Source organism: Eschrichtius robustus, chromosome 11, assembly GCF_028021215.1.
Source record: "Eschrichtius robustus isolate mEscRob2 chromosome 11, mEscRob2.pri, whole genome shotgun sequence".
In the NCBI taxonomy this organism is placed as follows: Eukaryota; Metazoa; Chordata; class Mammalia; order Artiodactyla; family Eschrichtiidae; genus Eschrichtius; species Eschrichtius robustus.
The window spans coordinates 90,247,066-90,267,104 of record NC_090834.1 but is presented as its reverse complement, the minus strand read 5'-3'; the positions used below and the strand labels follow the sequence as shown (position 1 = coordinate 90,267,104).

At 45.8% G+C, this 20,039-nt stretch overlaps 1 non-coding gene across 1 annotated transcript; it reads right to left on the bottom strand.

Moving 5' to 3' along the window:
• Window positions 1-7,732: 7,732 nt before the first annotated feature.
• LOC137772763 (U6 spliceosomal RNA) lies at window positions 7,733-7,839 on the bottom strand. Its single transcript, XR_011075566.1, has one exon. It is a non-coding gene; the product is annotated as a U6 spliceosomal RNA (small nuclear RNA).
• Between the last annotated feature and the right edge of the window lie 12,200 nt (window positions 7,840-20,039).

Sequence of the window (20,039 nt, the reverse complement as noted above, 5' to 3'; positions counted from 1 at the left end):
TGTTCCCTTTAGAAGCTGAATCTGGCCCCCAGTCCTGGTGACACCACCTGGGGCTGCTTAGTTAATAGCCTCATGGCCACTTGCCACTCGCCCTAGATCTTTCTACCCCAGCACTGCTCTCACAGGCTGCAAGCACTCAACCAGACTTAAACTAAGACTCCAGGTCAGGACGAGAGAGTCAGACACGAGCCTGTCCCTTGGCCATACCCGGCACTGGAGGAATCTCTTCCATCTCCCTTCATCACATGGCCCTTTGGTCTTAGGATAGAACTCCAAGGATGAGGAATCTCTTCTTAGCTGGAAATCTGGGGTGTATATCAGTGAGGGTTTTTTAAGAGATTCAGAACTGATAAGGGTCATCTAGAATAAGGGGTTATGATGGCCACATACAATTGTGGGCACTCGTGGCAAAGTCTTTTACAAGTTGTTGCCTTTGCATCTGATGTTGGATCTGGATTCAACCGGCCAGCCGTTGGGAAGGAAAGCTGGGTGTGAAATTGGCAGAGCAAGGACAAACTGGGACCCACGAGGACAAATGGAAACCTATGTTTGTCTCTTGCTGTCCCCAACCTCGATGATTTCAGTGACCTGCACACACACACACACACCTGGTCCAGGGCACTCGGAGAAGCCGGAAGAGGATTTCCAGCAGGTATGGGAGGAGCTGTGGGCCTGGGTGGTGTCCCGTGCCAGCAAAAGGTGAACAAGCGGATCAGTGACGTTGTGTATGAGCTGCCACGGTGCCCGATGCTCTTTACCAATTTCCAGAGCACGGAGACAGCTGTTGCTTCACTCTCCTTTTCAAATCTCATGTAAGTTTCTCTTGTGCCCGCTCTCACCTGGAGCCATACAGGGAAGGGAACTCTGCAAACATAGTTCCAGCCTCTAAGTTGACACGGAACGAAAGTCATCACAAGTCATCAAAGATTAATGTGTGAAATATTAATGTGGTTGTCAACTGGGGACACCTCTGTGGAGAGCTGGAGAAGGCTCCTGATTCATCCAGAATGGTTTGGCTCTAATTTCTTTTGTAGTGTTTTTTTGTTTTGTTTTATACACATGAAGCCCCTGACATCTGACATTCTATCGGGGAGGCCTTGGTGCCTAGGAGCTGGCCTGGCACTCACAGCAAAGCTGTGGTGTTCTCCTGTTGAAGATCAATCGTTTCACAGGATGCCAGTATCAGTCAAGATCATTCTGTGACTCTGATGGATCAAGACAGAAGCAAGACTGCTTTATAACTTGTCTGTGAAGAGACAAAAGCAAGGTTGTTATTCAAACCAAAAAATACCAACTATCCCCCTCTCCTGGTTAAGAGGAGTGACTGCGACTTCTTTACCAATTACAGTGTTAGCCTCTATTCTTCCTTCCTTCTAGGTAAGATTTATAAAGATAGCCAATTATAGAATTGTCCCCACTTAACTGTTAGCATGCAATCCAGAACAAAACCCCACTTCCTCGGAACCTCCCCCAAATCACCTAATAGAAGCCCAAATCCTATAAGAAGTTCATTCTAATACTCCCGTGATGAAATACCCCACATTTCCCCATGATGTGCCCTCTCTTTCATTTCAAGGAGCAATAAATCCAACTTGTTCAACTATAGGTGTATTTCTGGTGGTCTTTGGCTGTAAGGCATTGAAAAATATATAGACACACACATATACATATAGGTATACAAGTAAGAATCTTGCCTAAGTCATATAGATTTTACTAAAATTTCCATACTCTACGTTAACATTTATATGATGCATAAAATTTAAGTAAACTCAATATGATTTAAGCCAGATTCTTGCTTTCCTTAGGAGTGTCCAGGTTTACATATCAAGTGGACTTTCAAGAATTACTGAGTAGTCAACCCATATTGCTTTCTCTTACATAAACTCCAACAGGAATCGAGAGCAAGGGGCACTCCAGATAGGCCAGTGTTTTCAGTTAACTTGTCACTCACAGGGTAGTTAGAACTTCAGTTGAGTCTCTGGAGTGGTGGATGGGAAGGAAGTAAGATATTGTAAATACAGAAAGAGCTTGGAAAGCACATAAGATTAAACATGGAGGGGAACTGGCTTAAAGAAGGGCCAGTTCTTTCCCAACATGAATCCTTTATTACAATGACAGGCCAGGTTGGCCAGCCAAGGCAAGGCCAGCCAAGGTGAAGCCAATTGGTGGTGGATCTCAAATGCTAGGATCAATAATTTGGCTTCTTATTGCCTATTTGCAAACATCAAGCTCATGTTGATGTCTCCAGGAGAGTGAAAGGATAGAAGTGGAATTCTAGAAAGGCCCATCAGGCTGGCTGTGCTAGACAGAGACAGTGGTTAGAAGACCCAGCTTAATCTCAAATCCCAGCTCTGTCACTTACATGCTGTGACCTTGAGCATGACATTCAATCCCTATCCCACAGTTGTTCCATCTGCAAATGGGAGCGAAATGATATGAGGAATCGGTGAGTTAATGTGTATGTGAGTGAAGTATGTAGAACAGTATCTGACCCACTGCACTCTATAAATATTGGCCACTATTATGATGGTTGTTGTTTCATTGCTGTTCTTGAAGGAGGGGGAGACTGGAGATGGAGAAACCAGTTATAAGAGACATTATGTGGGGTGGAGAGAGGAAGAGAGGATTTAGAATGCTGTTGCGGTCCACGCATGTGGAAATAAGTTTGGCAATCTGTGGGGTGAGCTTGACAACAGGGAAGGGTGGGCGGAAATAAATGGGCGCCACAGGTTAGAAGAACCAAGAGAGTTGAGAGCAAAACGCAATGGGACTATGTAAGTGGAAGTAGTCTGGATAAATTTCTAAGAAAAAGTGCCAGAGCTTGCAGTGATTTTTTACACATTTCCCCATCTGCATGTATGTATGTGTACGTGTTTGCTGGGGAGTTTGTGGGGGGACGGTGTACAGGCTGGACTTTTTTTTTTTTTTTATAAATTTATTTATTTATTTATTTATTTATTTATGGCTGTGTTGGGTCTTCGTTTCTGTGCAAGGGCTTTCTCTAGTTGCGGCGAGCGGGGGCCACTCTTCATCGCGGTGCGCGGGCCTCTCACTATCGCGGCCTCTCTTGTTGCGGAGCACAGGCCCCAGACGTGCAGGTTCAGTAGTTGTGGCTCACGGGCCCAGTTGCTCCGCGGCATGTGGGATCTTCCCAGACCAGGGCTCGAACCCGTGTCCCCCGCATTGGCAGGCAGACTCTCAACCACTGCGCCACCAGGGAAGCCCCAGGCTGGACTTTTAGAAAGGGATCAGGTGCAGCTGAACTAGTAGGAAATTTGCAGCCATCTTATCAACTCCTTCCCAGCATGAAACCTGTTGTTCTTTGGAGTTATGGGTATGAGGTTTGAATATGAATCTTTACAGTTCTTTGGGACTTAAGAATTTTCATGCTTTCAAATTCATCACCTACTCAGAACTTAATGGGCCTTCCACAGTTACCTCCTACATTAGAATATTAGTTGATAAAATCTCTTCCATCCTGAATTCAATCAAGGATTGTGAGTTCATTGATTTTCTGCCTGTCATTTATCCATCAGCGAAAATTGATTGAGTGTTAAGGATTGAAATACTAAAGGGGGACAACATAGGCTTGGTGCTTGCCCTCAGTCATATAATCCCAGAAATACATGAATAATCAGAAATCATGGTGACTACTAGGAAGGAACATACAGCATCTTGTAAAACTGTATAACAAGGGTAACCGATTTAATCTGGATGGAGCGGGATAAAAGGTTGGCCTTCCTGAGGAAGTGATGGCTGAGTTGGGAAGGAGTTGACTAACGAATGGAGGCTGGGGAGTGGGGAAAAGCATTCCAAGCAGAGATGAGCATGTGCAAGGACGTTGAGAGGAGGGCTCTTGGCATATTTGCAGAACTAGAGAACCAATAAGGCTCTCTAAAAGCGTGGGAAAGCGTGAGGAGGGGAGCGCTGCAATGGGAGGCTGCAGATGGAGTTCCGGTGTGTATGGCCACCTGGGCAGCTTGGAGAATTAGGTGAGAAGGCACTGCTAGGATCACACTATGTATGTCAAACCCCATGAACTCCTAGAAATGTGCACTAGGAACTATCAATGAGGCCATCAACTCGTCAGCTATAGCCTTTGGCTTTGACTTTGGATTTTTCTGTTGTCCTTCTAACCTGGACATGAATGAAGACCTTGAGTCTCACGGCAATAACACAACTGCATATTGTTGTAACGGAGAAATATCTTAAATGAGTATGAGATAAGCTAAAAGAAGAAGGCTGACAGTCAATGCAAGAGGCAAAGAAGTGAGACACTTATAGCTTCCCTCCTGCCTTATTTTTTCTCCTTCTTTAGTATCCTGTGAACATTTTGAGTGAAATACTTTTTGGATCCCTAGGGCTTGGGGAAGTTTATCTTTTTAGGGCTGTTGGAAAGACAAGAGCATTTTGGAGTGGTTTGGTAGCAATTTGTGGTCTCTTTTTGCTTTTCTTGGCAGTAGGACCTGCTTTCCCTGGCAGGGCTCTGCCCGGATGTGCTGTTGAGGCCCAGCATTTTAAGAAGAACGTCTCAATGGCTGAGGTTTTTAGGGCTCACTTCACGTTTGTATTCCAATTCACCGAGTGTTTATCCAGAAGCTTGTGGACCAGACACGATGGAGAGCTTTGTCAACAAAGAAGAAAAAAAGTCAGCAGATAAAATTAGGGAATAGCTTTCTCCGGTGAAGAATAATATTAGAGACTGAATTCTCAGAGGAAAAAAAAAAAACAGTGTTATATTCCTGAACTTATGGTTTCTAGGAAAAGATAACTCCAAACAAAAGAGAAAGAAAGAACGTTATTAATCCTTATTTAGAAAGGGGACAGGGTGTTACAAATAAAACAGTATCCAGGTGCTAATAAATGAAACCTCCAAGTGAATTGGGACCCTTCTAATTCACCGTTTTTACCCAAAAACATAATTCAGCCTTTGATTTAAAAAAAAAATATCTCTGAATCTAGAATCTCAACTTAGAAGTAAATTACCTGGTAGCTATCTTTCTCTTTCTCTTAATAAAGAAAATAACTTTATAAGAAAAATACTTTGGGGATTCGATAACAAAGCCTCTCTCAGAAGTACTAAGTGATTTCATAAAAGAAATGAATACAGATATTAGAACCAGAATCACATCACTGGATTTTCTGAGGTCACGAGAGCCTAGCTTGGGTCCTTGATTTGGTCCTTTAGCCAAATCGTTTAGCATTTAACCACAGTGAGCTGGCATCAAGCAACGAAATCTCCCACAAAGATAAAAATATCTCTCCATCCTTTTGACCATCATGAAGATATCACTACTGAATATTGTCCCAGCAGAACAAAGGGAAAGGAAAGATGCATAACTGGCATTCTTTGCCATGATTAGAAGAAACTGGGGGTAGAAATGAAAATACCAGCAATCACTCTCAAAAAGTATTTCTACTTTATACGGAATCGAGCTACTGAAAAAGAGACAGTCACTCTAATTCAAAATTGTATGGTTTTTATGCTGGGCATAAAGAATTTGCACCAACCCTGACATTTACCCTCAAGCCATCTCCTAGAAGAAGATGCTGACATCTGGGAATGATAAACCAGGAACTCAGAATTCACCTTTCTCCATTGTGTCCTTACCTCTTTCATCTTTGCGAAGTAAATGGAATGAATTCACACTCCTTCCATTGGAATTCGTCAGTCAATAAGTGTAGCTAACAAATGTTTTAGTCTTCCTGAGCCTTCTACTTAATGGTGGAAACCATCTACTAGGTGGTTTCTGCCTGAAGAATGGATTACATTTAGACCAAGTTCTCAGTCTGAATTGAGATTTCTCTGAAGTGACATCTCTTTTCTCATCAGCGTAGAGAGTCAGGTAAAAATAGAACTCCCTTACTTCTCTTTTGCTAATGTGTGTTAACAAGAAAAGAGTGAATGAACTCAACTTGTATCTTACTGCTCCAAACACCCCTGCGAGGGATGATTCCCTTTATTTTCTATTCAGTGACCACACTGGACAGACAGAGCTCCAGGCAGGCTCATCTGTAGCTGTCCTGTGTTGTTGGATCCGAAGTGTTACCACTATTATCACTTCTGGGTGATGACAGCATGGCAGCCAGGAGGCTGACATAATAAAGATGACAGTAGCTATCGCAGTGTGCCAGGAACTGTGCTAGTGCTTTATGTGACATCACCTCCTTTAGTTCTCCTCTGAGCCTGGTGGATGGGGTCATTACTAGTCCCATCAATACCCAGAAGGTTAAGTGACTTACGTTCATTCAAAACGAAAAGAGGGAAAGATGGATTCCCTTTGAAACTCACTGCTCCAAATGTGGTTGAGATGAATGGTTCCCAGGTCAGTCTAATTCTGAAGGCCATGTTATAACGTCTACAGAGACCACCTTTGCATTCGTTTTTTCTTTTTAATTAACATCTTTATTGGGGTATAATTGCTTCACAATGTTGTGTTAGTTGCTGCTATATAACAAAGTGAATCAGCTATATGTGTACATATATCCCCATATCTCCTCCCTCTTGTGTCTCCCTCCCACCCTCCCTATCCCACCCCTCTAGGTGGTCACAAAACACCAAGCTGATCTCCCTGTGCTATGTGGCTGCTTCCCACTAGCTATCTATTTTCCATTTGGTAGTGTATATATGTCCATGCCACTCTCTCACTTTGTTCCAGCTTACCCTTCCCCCTCCCCGTGTCCTCAAGTCCATTCTCTACGTCTGCGTCTTTATTCCTGTCCTGCCCCTAGGTTCTTCAGAACCTTTTTTTTATTTTTAGATTCCAAATATATGTGTTAGCACACAGTATTTGTTTTTCTCTTTCTGACTTCACTCTGTATGACAAACTCTAGGTCCATTTACCTCACTACAAATAACTCAATCTCGTTTCTTTTTATGGCTGAGTAACATGCCATTGTATATATGTGCCACATCTTCTTTATCCATTCATCTGTGGATGGACACTTAGGTTGCTTCCATGCCCTGGCTATTGTAAATAGAGCTGCAATGAACATTGTGGTACATGACTCTTTTTGAATTATGGTTTTCTCAGGGTATATGCCCAGTAGTGGGATTGCTGGGTCGTATGGTAGTTCTATTTATAGTTTTTTAAGGAACCTCCATACTGTTCTCCATAGTGGCTGTATCAATTTACATTCCCACCAACAGTGCAAGAGGGTTCCCTTTTCTCCACACCCCCTCTCCAGCATTTATTGTTTGTTGATTTTTTTGATGATGACCATTCTGACCGGTGTGAGGTGATACCTCATTGTAGTTTTGATTTGCATTTCTCTGATGATTAGTGATGTTGAGCATCCTTTCATGTGTTTGTTGGCCATCTGTATATCTTCTTTGGAGAAATGTCTATTTAGGTCTTCTGCCCATTTTTGGATTGTGTTGTTTGCTTTTTTGATATTGAGCTGCATGAGCTGCTTGTATATTTTGGAGATTAATCCTTTGTCAGTTGCTTCATTTGCAAATATTTTCTCCCATCCTGAGGGTTGTCTCTTCGCCTTGTTTATGGTTTCCTTTGCTGTGCAAAAGCTTTTAAGTTTCATTAGGTCCCATTTGTTTATTTTTGTTTTTATTTCCATTTCTCTAGGAGGTGGATCAAAAAGGATCTTGCTGTGATTTATGTCATAGAGTGTTCTGCTTATGTTTTCCTCTAAGAGTTTTATAGTGTCTGGCCTTACATTTAGGTCTTTAGTCCATTTTGAGTTTATTTTTATGTATGGTGTTAGGGAGTGTTCTAAAAATATGGAACGCTTCACGAATTTGCGTGTCACCCTTGCTCAGGGGCCATGTTCATCTTCCCTGTATCGTTCCAATTTTAGTATATGTGCTGCCGAAGCGAGCACACTCCTTTGTATTCTTAATACAATGATCTGGGGCTGCTGCTGTGAAGATTTTCCTCCCACCAGTTATCACCCTAAACTCTCTTCTTTTTCAAAAACCTTTTCATTTTCAACTTAGTTTCTCTAACGTCTCTCTCAGATGCTCTTGGCTTCAGGGCCAGTGCTGTGAGAGAATATTCTTTCCTCTAAAACAGAACACTGTACAAGGATTTTCATTCATGGTTTTCATTCATCCTAAGAATAGCTCACAGTTTTGAAAAATTAGCATACTCATTTTAATTGTCTTGATGAAAGGGCCTCCAGCATCCTCTCTGTTTTATTTATTTCTTAAAAACCTTAAGGTGTTGATTTTGTAGTCTTAATGATCAAGCCAAAGTTTCAAAAGACAGATCCAGACATGCTGCTCTTCCTCTGGGTCACTTTCTCCTGATAAACTTTGGACATTGAAACATTTCTCCTCTGTTGTCATCAGGAAGGGGAATGGGCTTATTTAACAGCCTTTTATGGGAAAACAGTGTAGGGCTTTTTTTCTCTTTTCTATATTAGGAGTCCTCCCACCCCCCCAATCAGAGACGTGATAACCAATCTCAAGCAATCTGAAGGAAAACCAAGACAGGGAATGAATTCCTTAGAAGAGCAAATAAGAGAAGGGAAAGCTTTTATCCCTTCTTTGGTCCAACTAAGCTCCTATAACGATTGGAGAAGAGCACTGAGAATTATAGGATTTAGGACTGGAACCTTTGAGGCCATCTGGTGATTTCTTCCATGGTATAAATATACCGTCTTCTAATCTGTAGCAAATTGTCTGGCTGAGTCCTCTCTGCTAGAAGATCCTCCGTGGTGGAGAGGACCCTGCATGGGGGCAGCCTGTTCCAATAATGATGACGTTATTATTACTATGGGTTGCATAGCAGAGAGGTTAAAAGCAAGGTTCTGCAGGAAGGCTGCCTGATCTCAAACACCAGTTTTGCCCCAGCTTCGTTTGTTGGTCCTGTAGATTCCTTCTCCGACTGTCTCCATCCTGCTTCTCGGGAGGTTGAACTACAAGGACTACATACGAGTTGTGCCAATGTGCTCTCTTGCCCTCTGCTTCCAGCTTTGGCCAACAGGCAGCCCCGCAGGGGAGAGAACAGGAGGGAAGTAGGGGTCAAGTTATTTATTCCCAGGCCCCCTTCCAGCAGGTCGCCATGGCAACAACGTCTCAGTTTATGTCAGCTGGAACTGAGCGCTCCCTCTCAGTTCAGGTTAGGGTGGGTAATGGTGCCCCACTGTTACAGTCTGTGGGCTCTGCACTATCCCTTAGAGTTTCCCTACATCCTTCCCATACCCTTCTAAATAGTCTCTTTGTTAAACTTTGCACAACGTACTTAATTTGAATATGCCATCTTTTTCTAGCTGGGACCTTGACTGACACAGCCACTCACCATCTGTGTAATGCTGGGCAAATTCTGTAACCTTTCTTGGACTCAGTTTTCTCCTCTGTAAAATGGGGGTAATAATAATAATATACACTGTAGAAGGTCATCTTAAGAATCAAATGAGATAATATATATATTAAGATACTTTGAACACACAGTAAGGACTCAGCAAATGATAGGGTAATTCTCCAACATGGTCTCCAACTGGGACTATGAAGTCCCAGCCTAAACACTACCTTAATTCAACCGTGGTAAGTCACTTTTCACAGCTTGGGTTAGGCCTTAAGTCAACCATTAATAAGGCAGAAAAGAAAAAAATCCCTCAGAGTAAAAATTAACTTTGAACATCCCTTACGTCACCTATCAGAGGACAGTACAGTCAATTTTTTGGTATTCAGTCCTGCAGAGTAGTTTTTATTCCTGCTAAGTCTGAGAACCTGTGGGCAAGACTTAAGAAAGGTAAATCAACATGCAAATGTGAGAGCATCCCACCCCTTCTGCTTTTGCCATAACCATGGAATCCCTAGAGGAGACTGAGAGATGCTAGAAAATTCGAAAGTGTTCTTACTGGCTTGTAGGGTTGATCTCGTTCTGTTCTCATATCAGGGCTTTATCGACTTAATGTTGGCTGGGAGATTTGCAGAGTTTGTTGTGAAGACAGAAAGGAGTTAATGGGGTTACACTTTAGGTGGCTTTAGGGGAGGCTAGATTTTCACACGGGCTCAGCGGGAAATTAAACGGGGTGTGTGCTGCTGCTCCCACAAGGCCAGGATGACCCTTTCTTGAGCGCTTAAGATGTGCCAGCCTCAGAGCTAAGCACTTCCTACATGTTAGTGATCCCATTGTAACCTCACGGCAACCACGAGGTGGTATTACTATGTTCTCTGGTTTTGAGATGAGGAAGCTGAGCACCTCAAGTGCCCAGCCTAAGAATATACAGTCTAATTGACGCCAGGGGCAGTATTTGATGCGTGTCTGCCTGACCCAGAGCTGAGTTTGGATCCGGCACCGAGGCAGTGTGGGCGTGTGGCTTACCCTCAGTGTTCCATATGTGTGCAACCCGAGAAGAAGACTCCATGTTTTATAGCTTTTCATGTTAGTTGTCCACAATAGCACACACGTGTTTGCCTGGATGGATTTTTAAATGCCCTGTGTTTGGCGAGAGGAGGGTCAGCCTGGTATCTTCCTATTGTCTTTGCAAAGGCTAAACACACCAATCTGCTTCAAGTACTCCCCAGGGCCATGTTTCTGGACCCCTTTCCATCTTTTTGAATCATCTCTAGTCCAGTGGTTCCCGATGCTGGCTACACAGTAGGGGAGGTTTCACCTGGGGAAGTTTAAAAAAAAAAAACAAACCTGAGTCAGGGCCCTTCTCCAAATCTCTGCAAGGTGGCCTGAGCATTATTGTTTCTAAAAAGCTCCCTCAGTGCATTTTAATGGGCAGCCCATATTGAAAAGCACTGCTCCAATTTGCTTAAAAAATGAAGAATTAGTGGGAATGTTGTCAGGGCCCTCTGGAGTGAGGAAAAAGGATCAGTTCCTTCTAGCTAATGATTATTATCCAGAATTATCTGTGGCAAATTCCACATGATTTAATAGGCCTCATCTCCAAGGGCAGCTGAATGCAAATGTCTCTCAAGTATAAGACGGGCGTCAAGGTTCCCAAATACAGCCATTTGCAGGAAAGGTGGCAAAGCGGAGCCACTTCTCCCGTCTAATCTGGCCATGCTTGTTGGTTCACTGAATTCTCTCAGGTCCTGAACACTGAAAATATAATTAAGACTGTTTTTCAATTGGATGGTTTAAGAAGTGAAATCAACTCCATTCCCTTTTCTCTGGTCTTTTACTTACTCTGTTTCTGTACCATCAGGTGCGTTGCCCTTGGCAGTGAGGGCTAAGGAACGGTGCTGCTCAGCCCTCCCCACCTGTGTGCAGATACTGAGGGATTCTGATGGAGGTCTTCCTTTGTGCTCATTGTAAAGGGGGTTGAGGTAGTGCTGCTGGGATCATTAACGTCTAGAGAGATGCCCATGGCTTTGTTTTCCAGCTGCCACCTTGGCAGAAAAGGCAACAAAATCCCTAAATTATAAAGAGAAAATGAGACTGTACATATTCTGCACTTGACAACTTCACGTACAAAGTCACACATGCACTCTTGACAGGACTAGAGAGAAGGCAGTACCAAGCATCACACGAAGGTTCAGGAAGGTAGTTTTTCATCTACAAATTACTATAAATCACAACTAAACTTTAAAAAAGAAAATGCACAATTAGAGGTGATATGAAGGGTCCTAGGATAGAAACGATGTAGGTCTGGTTAATCTAATGGGGCACACAGGAAAGAGAGAGAGAGAGCAGGAGGGAAGGGGAGAGATGGAGGAAGATGTTTGGATTCAGATTTTGGGAAGGGAGGTGAAAGGAGGAGGTGAGCAGAAACGTTTTAAAACCTTCTATTTAGTTCTTTCCTCTTCTTGTTATTTCTCTAATCTGCCTATTCACCCTTGGATATTGTGCTCAAGAAACTATCCTCCAAAGAGCCTCAGATTAAACTGAACAATTTTTGAGGGTTTACTGGGTGCCAGACTCTAGTTAAGAGCTTTGCGTATCTTTTACATTTCATTTCGATTTCCTAGCTATGTGAGGTTGGGAATGGTACTCCCGTTCTGCAGATGGGATGAAGAGCAGTTAAGGACTTTCCTCCCAGATGATTCCACTGGAAGGTGAAATCAAGCTCTCAGATACCAGCGTCAGGCATTTAACCACGAAGCGTCCCTGCTGAGTCTCCAGCTCCCCTGGCACGGTCCCCGGGATGAACTCCGCGAGTTTCCACGTGGCCCGCTTCATTCGATCTTCGGAAAGGGGTCAGCACAGCCACGGGGCTGGGGAGCTCCTCTCCTGGGGAATAAGACTAGACAGGCGGCGACTGAGGACACGACGGACGTCCCAGACCCCCTCCCGGAGGAGCCTGGCAAATTCCAAGGGGCAGGCTTGCACCGCAGATATCTCTCGGGCGCGTTGACACTTTGCAAATCTCTCTCTCAAGAGAGCCTGTTTAATTCTCACCGCGGCCCTGCAAAGGGGGTTATTTTGGCCCCATTTTCCAGAAGAGGAAATTGAGGCTTGCCCTCCCGGGCGGTCGCAACGTTGGCAGGTGCTGGAGCTGTAGGTGTCTGTCTCTTCCTAGAGATAATAAAATCTGCACGGATTTTGTCTTTATTATGCAAAGCCGGCGTGGAGGCTCGGACCCTCCCTTGACAGAGCCCATCTGTCTTTGCGCGCCGCCCCCGGGGGCACAGAAGCCTAAGGCAAGCGGAGCAGAGTGGGTGGAAACGCGTCCCCACCACTTGCCTCGCCGTCTCACCGCGCCTTCCCCGCCAGCGCCCCGGAGGCCGACCTCCCTTGGCTTAAAAAAAAAACAAACCCAAAAAACTACGTCCTCCCCAGCACCCGCCCGCCGCCCCAGGGAGTTGCATTAATATTAATCCCGATGCATAATTGATGGCCGGAGATTTACTCAGGCCGCGGCAGGGGAGAGCGCGCAACTGGGCTGTATTTCGGCCGCGCCACTCTTGTGTTTTGGCCGCTTGGATTCCGCGGGGCCGCTTGGGTTCCTCCCAGGACGTGGGAGGGGGGCGGTGGGTGTGCCGCCTGTGAGGATGAGCTTGGGAGTGAGGTGAGCCGGAGCGAGTGTGCCAAGGAGTGAGGCGGGGTGCTGGGGGCTGCCCCAGGGAGGCGGGGATGGAGGGGCATCCCAGGTCTCCGAGACGTGGCTTGTGCTTTGCCCAGCGCGGGGTGACCCCGGGCCACGCGGGCTTGAGGGGAAACAATAGAGCCTCCTTAGATCCTGGGCTGCTGCCACGGAGAGCCCAGGCCTTCCCGGGAGACCAGCGGGGCTTCTTTTCTTATTTGGCTAATTTATGGCGAGAGGCTGGGGGCAGGGATGGCAGAGGAGGGACCGCGTCTGGAGATGGGGGGCGAGGGGGCGGCAGTTAAAGGAGTCTCCTGAGGCGGCGGCGCTGGTGATGTCAGCTCTCGACGAAAATAGAGAGGGATCGCCTGCAAATCCCCCGCTCCGGCGGGGCTAAACCTTGCAATCCCTCCCCGGCCGGCGCGGAGCCAGGGCGCAGCGGCCCGCACCGCCTCCCCCGGCGCGCACACACACCCGCACACCCGCGCACGCACGCACACACTCCCCTGCACACCCACGGCACACGCACTCGCCGCCCTCCCCTGCCACCGTCCTCCGAGCCCGCGCTCCGCCACTCGCCCCGCGGCGAGCCCCGCAGCAAATACAGGTGGCGGCGGCGGCACGTCGTCCCTGCGCGCCCTCCCGCAGCCCGGGGGACGGCGCTCTCTCGGGGAAGCCACCCTCCGAGGTCCCCCCAACGCCCCGCCGAGCGCCCAGCCAAGCCCCAGCGAGGCCGGCGGAGGGAGCGCGGCACGCGCGCGGTGCGGAGCGGAGACGCGGCTTAGCTCCGGCTGGAGCCTCCTGCGCCCGTTGAGGCGCTAAAGGGCTCACCCAGGAGGGGGGTGGAAGGGCGGGGAGAGGCTCCCCCTTAAATACCGCGCTCGGCCACACTCGCGCGCTCACCCCGGCACCCGCTCACTTCTCGCCCGCCGCTGCCGGATTGTGCCGAAGAGGAGGGGGCGTTCCCCAGGCCATGGCATCCACAGAAGGGTGAGGGGGCTTTTCTCTGTACCCGCAGCGAAGCGGGGGGCGCGCGCGGTGTGGTGTCCGCCTAACCGGGATGGGAACAGAGAGACGCCGGCGCCGGGTCTCGGAGACGGTGGCAGAGCGATGGCCTGGCTGGGGGTGGGATGGTGGGATGGTGGGGGGGGGAGATTGATTTTCTTTCGCGAAGCTTGCTGCTTAACCCTTTGAAGATGCGAGAGACGGAGGATTGCTTTATTTTAATTAAAAAGGTTCGGTGGAGGTGTGAAAAGAGTGACGAAAAATCCTCTTGAGGTTACTTTTGAGATTTGAAAACAATAAGGGATTGGGCACAGCAAGAGCGGCAGACATTGCTGGGGGAAGCAGCGTTTGGAGCGCGGCGCCGGCTGTATGGTGGGGACCGGCCGGGAATGAATGAGCTGGGACCCGGGCCGGGGCGGGGCGAAGACCAGCGCGCGCCGTCTTGAATGTCAGATTTGCAGAGTCGCGGAGTAGATACCCGGCCTGCTCCGATCTCTTCTTGTCCCGGGATGGCGGAATCTCCCTGGCCAGTGTTAAGGAAAAGTGGAAAAGATTTGGGTGCTTCCCGGGAAGAGGCAGGACAATCAGTGGCTTTGGGCAGGGACAGGAGTCCCCAAACTCCAGCGGGGGGAGCGTTGACCTCCCCCCCACCCAATTCTGCCCGCTGTCTTGGAGTTGTCTCCTGCCTCCTGAGGCTGCAGGTGGATGGAGAATGATCCCAGTGATAAATAATGGCAGTGTCTTTAGCAAGAGGGAGATGGGGCTGCAAGAATCCCTTGAATACTCGTATCTCAAAGGAAGTGTCCAGAACAACGTCCCTGGACCAGTATCTCCCAGGAAACTTTCCCGGCTCGGTAGAGTCTGAGTAGGAATAAAAGACTGGTTGGGGAGCTCAGCCCTTTGGTTAATTCACAAAAGTGCACTAGATACTTGCAAGACATCACTGGATCCATATTAAGTGGAAAGCAAATATCAGAGGCTCCTCTGAGCACAGGTGGAAGGTCCTTGGTGCTGGAGCTTTCCAGGGCTCTTGTCTAATAAATTTTACCAACTCTGCAGGCTTGTTTTGGGGGAATGGGTCTCTAAGTAGGAGTATAGAGCGGCTCCAAAGTTAGATCTCTAGACTTCAACCTCCAACGAAGGGCAAATATTTCTAAAACTGTCTCTCTGTGTCCAAGAGAAGGAACTCATCCCTTTTCTGGCCCCTGGAGTCCTTCCAAAGAGGGGCTGGCACCTTGTGGTTGCATGAGATTTCTCCTCTTTTTGTCCTAATATTTCAGCAGTGTGGACCTTTTTGATTATTAGTTCTCCAAAAAGATGCTCCAGGAAGATGCTTGTGTACAAGGAGGGTGGTACATTGTGCGAACACAGATCTCTAGAATTAAATACTCAGAGCTCATATGTCTCAACCTCAGTGTCTTTGCCTGTTTAATTAAATAGTCTTTCATATTAGAAAAGATATAAAGGCATTTGTGGCTGCCTTCAGGTCCCTTCTAGATTTGTCCCTGCTTGTAAAGGCTAGGTTGGAAAACATCTGTGAAAGACAGTGATGATGTTAGTCTTTCAAATCCTGCATCCTTATTTCGATGGCCAGATAGTAAAGGGAGAGGTTAAGACAACAACAAAAATCCCCAAATTAAGTGTGTTTATCTCACCTGTGTCCTAAATGAGACCTGCCCAATGATGACTCTATATTTGATTTAAATATGGAGCAGAAGTGATTCACATTCAATTAATTAATGTCGTATTATACACTCTGCATAGTCAGGAAAAGATTGGTCAAAGGAATTTGCATTTAGGAGACGAAAGAATTGAGAACATTTGAAGGGCTGGGAGACAAATACAGAAAGAGCATGACACATTATCATTTCAGAGCAGTTACTGATGAGCAGGTGACATTCTCAGAAGCCCTGGTCTTTCCTTTTTTCTTCTCTTCCTTTCTTCCATCTTTTTTTCCAGGTGCATTTACTCAGTACTTGTTGGGTAGACCTCACATGCTAGGCACTCTGGGGGGCTACAAAGACATAAGACTTTGATTAGTAAATTGTTCATATGGTTTAGTGAGAGTCTCTTGCCTCTTCTGATGTCTTTGGTTAATGTGCCTTACAAAGGGAAGTTCACTAAGAATCCTCAAGCTGGTTGCCTTTGATAGCCTGTGTCTTCTAACAACGTTGAAACTGTTTCCTTGAGACATACATTGCTGAGAAGGAAGCAAAAATAGCAATAGAGTCTTATGCTTTCAATGTATGTATTTTCAGTTCAACTCTGTTTGATCCAGAATGTTTGGGGAATGGAAGAGTATGGCAAACTGACCATTCTGGTCGCCATTTATTTGGTGATGTAGTTATAGTCAACGACATATGCTGATTACCAATTTTGAAAGAATTATTAGAAGCACTAGTGACATCTTATGTTTGTTTAGCACTCCACTTTCAAAGCTCATGTGTGTACATCATCACATTTGATTCTTTCAGTAACTGTGAAGTAGGTGGTCCAATGAGGATGGACTTTAAGAATAAAATGATATAGAATGTAATGTCATCTTTCCCAAAAGATTCCAGGACTTGGTCGAACTTTGGCGTTATCGTCTGGAAATGTCAATTATCATGGAAGGGTGCGCTAGGCATGTCTGGAGCAGGAGATTACCAGCCTTCTCTCAAAACTTCGGCATACACTGTGCAAATTGCCTTGTGGAATATTCTTATTATCAGCCTGTGCACTTGGTCATTGCCTTTGCAAAGCATGCTCAAACACGGTCTGGTTATCTGAGGTTTCTGATTATTTGGAATTGGGATTATTAGCATCCAGCTTCTAGAAAACTCAACAGTGGACTCTTTGGTAGTTCCCAGGCCCTGAGAGGTATTTTCCTGCAAAGCAACGTCTAATTTGATAGTTGAGCATTCTGTTTTTCTGACTCCTCAGACATGGCTAGAATTATGGTTTTGGAAATTGGAAAGAGATTATCAGTAGTTGGTGGCAGACTGGCTAGTGTCCATTATAGACTGAATTATGTTGGACATTCAGATGCTGTAGAGGCAGGCATTTTAGAACTACGTTCTGGGGGTGGGAGACAGCTAGGTCACCATGTATGTCACAGGTCCAAGGTGATCTATCTTCTGATAAACTCCCAGGAGCCAAGGGGTCAGAGCGAAAGCCAAGTGTGAGGGCTTGGGTTTCAATTTGACTTCGAAAGCCAGGGAAACAGAAAACTGCTGACAGCAGAAAAACCCCACAAGAGAGACCACTGGATGTATTATTTCAAGCAAACAAAAGCAAAATGTAACAATTGCTTTCTCCCGCCTCCCCTTGGGAATGAGGTTGAGGTCAGTAGGAGGAAGATCCCAGGGAATAGACTTATTGGGAAGGGAATGGAGGGCATGGGGTTTGGGGTCCAGAGGAGGTTGGTTGCACGTTGCATGCCTCAGGCTTCACTGCAGTTTTCATTTCTCATTTTCAAGAATATAAAAATCAGCCTCCTTGGGTAAAATAAAGATGAGTGAAACTCAAATGAGAAAGCCATTTCATGTTTACTAAGATGGTCTCTTGTGAGTGACTGAAAGCTTAATTCTCACGAAATAATTGCTAAATCCAAATGAAGCTTGTGACATGGAAGAGCCAAGATGTTAAAACCCAAAAGGCAGTTCTGCCCATAAGTATCAATGGCCACTTCTTTTCTTCCTTAATGCAACACAATTAGGGGCTGTCTCCTTAGGCTTCAGATTTAAGGGAATTGTCAGACAGGGAAAAGTCTTTAAGAGATGGTGGTGCTTTGGCTGCAGAAACAAGCAATATTTAACAGCAAAGTGTGAAATTTCTGGGTCAATGTGCCATAAATCATACAGATCCAGGATTGCAAAACTGACAGGTTGAAGCTCAACACAGGTTGATTTCAATGAAAATCTCGTCTCCCCATCCTCCTCCATGGCTGTATCACACAATGCCCAGATGTCTGGTTTTCCCCCTTTCAAAGGCAAACTAAATTGTTTTCCATACTGATTCTTCCCCCCCTGGGACTGGCTTGCCTCTTGGAACAAACTGCATCTAGTCATTTCAGTCACCTGCTATACTTATTTTCACCGAATCAGACACCCATCATTTAAAATCTTCTAGCAACAGTAGGCAAAAGAGTCATTCTCAAGATGAAATTTTAGTTTTGTTTGCATTTTCAGAACGTGTCCTGGAAGTCTGAAAAAGCTAACAAGTGCCATACACTGCCTTGCTTGCTGTCTTCTCTCCCATGCCCTTAACAGCTTGTTGGGGGCCAGCAGAATGTTTCATAGCAAGGGTTTTAGTATCCAGATTACGGCAAATCTCTTTATTTACCAGATCCTGAGCTTGCTGTCTCCTCCCTCTGCCCGCCCCTCCCCCCTCCCCTCACCAAGGGCCAAGTCCTTGGAATGAATTAATTAAAGGAGTGTTTAAAAATATCTCATTGCTCCATCTCCACGTGCTCCATCGTTGATTGGAGGCAGATGGGCTGCATATTTGTCAGTAGAATAGAAAAGGACTAGCATCTCGTTATAAATCTGTCTGGTTGGCATCAGATGATGGCAGAAAGACAATGGGCCAGCAATATTAAAGGAGAATAAAGACGGGTAGATCCTTAAACTTTAAAAAAGAACACCTCATTTTCTTAGTGCTTGGTGTTTTTTTTTTAATTTAAATGGTTGTTTTCCAACAGTGTTGATGTTTATTTGCTTATCTTTCATTCGTGTATCTATTTAATTTCTCACGGCTGTCTGCTGAATGGCCGTCTGGTGTTCTTGGCAATCTCGGCAGCTGCTTTGGGTTATGGACTCATTGAGCAAGAACTGTCCTTTAAAAATGGAATGAACTCTATTTTGGCAGTTGGATATGTCAATCTGGGTCTCTCTAAGATAGGTGGTGGTCCGTGTTAAAGACCTTGAACGAAGTCCCTGGGGGGAAGGGGGGGAGACAGCTTCCCTCTACACTTACACACCCTGTATATTAGAGGCTTCATTTAAACCACTGAGAGGACTTTCTTCTGTTACATTTGGTCAGGCGTGCCATCTGTCACTCGGTCTTTGTAATCTGGCACAGAACTCTCCATCACGTGCTCCTGCCATCCTGACTTCCCAGCCACTGTGCTCGAAGGATCACCAAGCTGGTGGCCAGGTTGGAAGTGGGGTGAGGCCTGTCTGCTTCCCAAGCTCTGCTCTTCCCACAACACCAGACTCGAGGTGTTGGATGCCTGTGGACTGTATGTGGCCCACAGACATATATGTTTTGCCTCACACAGGATTTTGAAAACATTTGAATTATTTGCTTATATTTAAAAAGATTTCACCTAAAAAAAATTCCTGATTCTGGCTTCTCTCAAACATTGGGAAATCTGATGACAAAGGACCTGCCCTTTTGTCTTGGTACCACTTATTGAATGCTTACAGCCCTACAACTTTTTAAAGCACTTTGCATGTATTAGTTGATTTAATTCCCACAAAAATGTGATGCACAGGGACTATTATTATCCCCATTTTGTAGGTGTGAAAACTGAGACACAGAAAGATTAAGTAACTTGCTCGAGGTTTCACAGCTAGTGAGTGGCAAAGCCAGGCCTTAAACGCAGGCAGCCTGTCTCTGGAACCCATGGCCCTAACCACAGTCTATACCTGCAAGGTGGTGGGCGAGTCAGCTGGGGCTGAAGAGTGGCTGTCCCCTGAGACAGGGCATGTGCCTTCCAGGTTGGGCACAGTCTTTTCTGAGACCAGTTGCTCATGTTACCTACTTGACCCCTTACCTTTCTAAGGCAGCCATTGAGAGAATAAGAGCTTGGGTTCCATCTTCTCAGGGTATGCCACTGCTTAGCGGTTGTGCCTACTTTTTCCTGTTAACCCCTTAAACACTACCTTCTTGTTATTTCTTTTAACTTTGTTCTTAATGAAGAGTTCCTTTGTAATTATTGGTTGTCAGGACACCAATAGCATTGTCTTATCCAGATGCAGTGCTTTGAAACAGCCCAGGGCATGACCACATGGGTCCAAGCCTTTGGAATCTTGAGCCTTGGGCATGCACTTCTTAGAGGTAAATGTAGTGGAGCATTTAGCAGGCCCTGGAATTTATTCTTATGTGAT